Source organism: Conger conger, chromosome 18 (genome assembly GCF_963514075.1).
Source record: "Conger conger chromosome 18, fConCon1.1, whole genome shotgun sequence".
Taxonomy (NCBI): Eukaryota; Metazoa; Chordata; class Actinopteri; order Anguilliformes; family Congridae; genus Conger; species Conger conger.
The window spans coordinates 11,912,801-11,919,147 of NC_083777.1; positions in this window are offsets into that span (position 1 = coordinate 11,912,801).

Sequence of the window (6,347 nt, forward strand, 5' to 3'; positions counted from 1 at the left end):
GATAACTGCCTGATGGGTTAAATATTTACTGCTGGGTGTCTCGGTGGCGCAGCCTGTAGAGCACTGACCGCATGCTCATTGCGAGCCGCGACGTCGACGGTTTGAATCCGACCGTTCGACATTTGTCGCATGTCTTCCCCTCTCTCTCGCTCCCATTCTTCCTGTCTCTCTATATTATATACTGTCCAATAAAGCTGAAAAACGCCTAAAAAATATCTTTAAAAAAATATATATTTACTGCTGATTGAAGTGAAACCCGGCGACGCTATGGGTTAATTGCAGGGTGCTTAGCTGGAGTAGAAACCTACAGGTACAAACCAGTATTATATCAGAAACAGTTATACAAATCTGTGGTTTAATGCTGTTCTGTGATTGAGGTGTTTAAACCCGAGATTTAAACTTCAGCTAAGCACACTGCAATTGACCCTTTGATTCTCTGGATCTAGGGCTTTAGATCCCAACTGATTTAAACAGCCCCTCGGTCCACACCACCGCAGTGCTTTACGATGACAGTTTCACAGCGCTAGTCATCAGTGTCACCACTCTGATTCAGGACAGATGTATGGAGACAAAAGGTGCCAATCCTGTGTGATTGAAAATAATATTCCTGCGAGTTATATTTTTAACACAGAATTCTAAAATGATTAAATGTAAGCTAAAAAGACACAGGAAGACAACAAAAAACATTTTGAATATTGACAATTCCAGAAAAGCCATTTGTTATTACAGTTCTCAAACAGAACTGTAATATCTTAACAATATTCAGTCAGGGAGAGACTTCCTTGTGGAAAAGGCATGTCACAATGACTTGTACTGGGGCCTGCATCCAACTTATTTTGCTGGGATATACCATGACATCTCAAGCACTGAAAAAGTAACCACTTTTGAAATATGTGATTTCACTGTTCAGGTCAATTTGACCACAAGGGGGCATAAATGTTCCAGTGAGAATTAACGTGGTGAGGTAACAACACTATTCAACATGCACACAATCCACACTTATCTGAACTGTGAAGAAACTGTCAGTAAGTTCTCTTCACCACAGAAACATTTCATTCACAAACTCATTCAATCTTCAAGAGGCATTCTTCAAAATCTAATAAATTCGTCTTTAACAACTTAACATTTTCGTTGTGACAACACCTGTTATCCGTCTCCTTCCCTCCCCGATGATTGGCCTTTTTATGAAAAGAGGCACTAGTTCACTTCGAATGCTTATTAACCTGACAAGTTCTGTTGTAGGACACTCAATTAATGGCATCCCTCTTTTTTTTTATCAGTGTTGCAGACTCTTTCATTGTACAAGAGGGACCCTTTCGCTACTGTCAGCACTTTACATTAAGAGTCTCTAATTATATTTGCTTTAGATTTTGCCATGGGGTGAAGATATTAGGTTTCCCCACCATCCATCGATCAAACCCGGCGCTTAACGCGATCAAGTCTCCAACACGCGCTCCGCAAACACTGGGAGACGACCAGCTCTTTCAGTAATTAACTAAATGAGGAATTTGAATTTGGCTCTGGAGGTTTGAAAGATGAGGCGAGGTGTGCGGGGAAAGCATCAGCGCCTCAGCGGAAAGTAATCATTCTGCACCTCCCCGCGACGTCTCGTCTGTCATCCCTTTCACGTGTGCGCAAAGTGACGCAATTAGCACTACAGTTATAGGGTTTTACTGTGGATTTTGAATTCTTGTGAAATCATATCCTTCTATTTTTTTCAATACCCACCCACCCCCCCAAACAAACATGCACACATATATGCATACGCGGGTGCACACACACACACACACACACACACACACACACACACACATCCTCTCTGTGTTTTTCTCGGTCTCTTTCTCTCTCTCACACACACACACACACACACACACACACACACACACACACACACACACTAATTCAAATCAGACAAGAAAGATTATTATATTAGGGAATTCAAATAAAGCATCTCCATTCTTGAAACCGGGTTTGGGAAAATATGCCTAGATGACCACTGATACAATTATCCTCAAATTAATTCCTTTTCTTACAGTCACTTAATTTACAATGACAGAAAATTTGATCACATTTGAAATTGCATCGACATTGCTGAAAGGTGCATTCCATGGGGCAAAATGTCCAGTGTTAACTCAAGTGTAACAGAGTACATATGAATCCAACAAGGAGCATATACAGTTTGTGCTGGAAGAGCTCATTTATCACTGAACATTTTACGATCTGGGGACACATAAAACTACAGACCGGTTCAACTTGAATCCCCTTGAATTTAACAAACTATAGAGTTCAAATTATTCCTTTAAAAGCAAAGTATGCTAAGAGATCAACATGGCCTTCACAGGGGGATCGGCAGCTGTCCTGTATTTGCAACAAAGTGCTTTGACTTGAAACAGGCTTATAAGATTGAATATTTGGACTTGCAAAAAGCATTTGACAAAAACTTGTATTCAATATAAGTCTGGTGTGAAGACCTGCGTGCGGGAAATATAAAATGAAGACAGTTATTTTATTGGAGGGAAATGAGTTTGAAAAAGACTTGGGAGCAGTGGCTATCAGTTCAAAGAATATTGACCATTGGTAATCAACAAATTGGAATTCTATCAGGATCCAGGGAGGGGTTGTTGTGACAGTAAAAAAAAAAAAAGAAGTTCAGTCTGTACATTCTGTCCACAGTACTTTAATGACAATTAAGCCTCAACTGTTTGAATAGCCTGTTTGCATAATAACATATGAACTCTAAAAAACCATAGACCTGGGGTGATATGTGTGGTCATAATGTCATCTTGAATATGTACTTACATGCCTCAAGTTGCACATGGCAGAAAACAAAATAAGAGCATCTTCTATCATGGTTGGTACCACCTGACCTCTGGAAAGTCATGGGAAGAAAATTAAAAATTCAGTTAGAGAGTCCAGTTTTTTGTATTTGTCATGTCTTCAGAATTCAAAAATTTCTGATTCAATATTTCTTAGGGTTTTTGTTTTTTTCATTTCCACTGGAAGTAACAGTAAGGCACAATTATCCTCACAAAATGTTCATCTGCGCAACTATTGTTACCTTTTCACTGCAAAGAGAGAACATAGTTGTGGTTTGTTTTTGAAAATCGAGCAGAAGAATATGCATTTAGCGTTACAAATACGTGTGTAAATGGATACATTTAAAATGATGCTAACTTAACTCCAGTACATGTCAAACACAGGGAGCTCATGGGTGTGGGCAAGCATTTTAAATATTCTCCTCAGGCAAAGCAATTCATTTCTGTCACACATTCTACTACACTGAAACCTGCAGGTGACATTCCGTAAAATGATTTACATAAATAATTTTCACTGATGTTTTTTTTTCCAACAAATCATCCAAGATTCCATTCCATGTCAATATGTCATCCAAGAAATTGGTATACATGTCAAATATTTACAAAAAATAAAAAATAATAATAATTACATTTTATGTAAATACTTTTTTCTGTTTGGTCTCATGAAACATCTTCACTTCACTATTTTCGTTGTCTGAAGATTGCAATGTTTTAAGTCTTCCTTATGGATGGAGTTGTGTTTATTTCAGATATCCCATGTGGATGTGGTTGTGGCTGTGGCTGCCAGGATTGCTCTTGTATCCCAAGGCACAGGCTCACTGAACCCCTCCCTCACCAGGCACATGAAATGACGGGGATGGTGACGCTGGTCACACACACAGGAGTGCCTTTGTCTCTTGTCTCCTCATTCACTTTCATGATGAGCTTCATTTCCATGGCCATGTGTACATGTTTAATACCAGCCTTCTGATTGCTTGTGTAAACAAAACTTGTTAATGAGTGATGAAGGAATTCAATTCGGATCTACATGTCACAGTTCTTGCTAATGGCCCGCACGCACACACGCATGCACTCACACACAATTTCCTTGTGACTCCTTGAAAAACCTATGTGTCTGGTGGTTCTTTCTGGAGCTAACCTCAGGGCAAACTCTTTGGATGAACTTACAACTTGGCATTCTCCTCTACGGCCATATGCCCTGTGGAACAGAGTTTTGGGGTTTCTTGAATGGGCCCTTTCTTTCTCGCGCAGCTAAGTAAAGTTTATACTGTTCCTTCCCTCTCCCAAGGATCAGCGACCCTGGTCTTGGAGAGCAGCAGAAGGTGTGCTGATTTTTGTTAAAAACCTTAAAACCTTAAAATCAGCAACCAATTCAGACCCAAGTGCTGAGTAACAACGAAAGCCAACAAACCCTGCGGCTCTCCAGGACCCTACACAAGCCCTAGAGCAGAACTTCTGTAATGCCAAAGGTAGCCACAGGGAGCAATGCTCACAAGGATCCACATCCTTATTGGCATAGAAAAATTCTCACACACTGTTCTAGAGTTTGTGGGCCATCATGTCAATACTGTTTCAATGGCTGAACAGGACTCAACTTTGTGTGTCTGTAGTGGAGTGGAGTCAGAACTGAAGACTTATTTAACTATGTCCACTAATGATTAGCATATGTTTCCACAGAGAATGTTATTGGGATTTATTCAGTTACTATGTACGGATAAATCAAAAAGAAAATAAATAAACTTGAATTTGTGGGACAGGTAGCCCATGATATGGGGTCAAACAGTGGGAAAAATAGGACAACAAGTCCATACAAGATAACTTGGATTGGCAAGGACACTTGTCAAAGCCACCTAATTATCCCCTATATCGGATTGGCTACACAATCTCTTGCAGTAACTGTGCGCATTGTCATAAATTAAAGTTCTCAGTTGATCTACCTGGCAGGGTCGTAGTCGAGTCACCATCAAGACAACACTCTTGAAAAGTCCAAGTCTGAACTCCAAGTGTCACAGTAGCAAAAAACATATCTGACCATTTTCAGGATTTATCAGCAATAATGAAGAAATATCCCTAATTGTTTTAGTTTTCTTCTAAATAAACCATAACCTTTCACAAATGCATTAACAAACGTAAAAACTCTCTGTTCTGTTCATTTTCCTATTGGCTGGTGTAGGAAAAAAATGACGAAATGACTTTGCGGTCTGTTTGCATAAAATTATACTGAATTCATACACCCACAGACTCGGTATCTCAGTCACCAACTGTGAGGGGGAGAGATTCACATTCCTCTTTCATAGCAGATAAAAAATAAAAAGAACTAGGCTATGAACCTGGACAGAAAGTCTCCGTCTACTCTAATGGCAATAAAAAGTGACTTTACAAAAACCTTGGACGTTGATGAAGTGGTGAATGAATGTGAAGATAAAAGGCAAGACAAAAGTAAGGTAAGATTAATAAACCAAATTATTATTACTTAAAAAATATATATATTTCTGCTCTTCGGTTTATTTTGTAGTCCTTCCTGCTGCGGTATGATCAGTGTATTATTTGACTAAACTGATTTTTACAAAGCAGAATGGCTCATAGATATCTCCAGTAGGCCTTCCTGCAGTAAACACATGCCTGAGAGCGGGAGAATGCGGCTTTATTATTTCTCAGATGATACAGTAATGCTGGCAGAAGCACTTTCATAACAAGCAGCCCAGGCCACCTCTGATTTTTAATCACTTTTTGTAAAGCGAAACAGAACATTTCCACTGCGCGTCTGCCATAAATGAGCGGGTGGTTGGCATGTATCCCAAACATGTCCAGGATCTGAGTTTGCAGGTTTGTCAAATTGCAAGCAAAGTTTCAGGTCAATTGTTTTGACATAGTTTATTATTGTTATTGTTGATATTGATTATTGTTCTCATTATCATAGTGGGTCTGTTGTGTGTGCATCCACACACAGTTCTGTTTCTATATTACCATACTCCATACTCGTGCTTGTTTTTATTTTTGCTAAAAATATGGCATCTTTGGGTTGGGAAAAGCGCTATATAAATAAAATGTATTAGTACTGTTACAAGGACAAAGATAAATTGGATGTGAAATCAAGGAATAAAGGTAAAAATAGTGGTTTTGGGGCTTAGTGCTCATCCTTTCCATGCAGTACCACAAAGCAATGCCAGGACAGGTGCCCCTGCAGGGTGCATTCAGGGCTGGACGTGGAGCAGGGGCAGTAAGACTGGCTCACAGAAATCACACTGCACAGCAGTGAAAAACCAGGGGCATGGGGGACTTGGGGACATAGCTTTCTCCACCCTCCACATGGGATATTATATTATTATGATTATTAATAATAATAATAATAATAATAATAATAATAATAATAATAATAATAATAATAATAATTATTATTATTATATTATTGGCATTTGGCAGACGCTCTTATCCAGAGCGACTTACAGTTGATTAGACTAAGCAGGAGACAATCCTCCCCTGGAGCAATGCAGGGTTAAGGGCCTTGCTCAAGGGCCCAACGGCTATGCG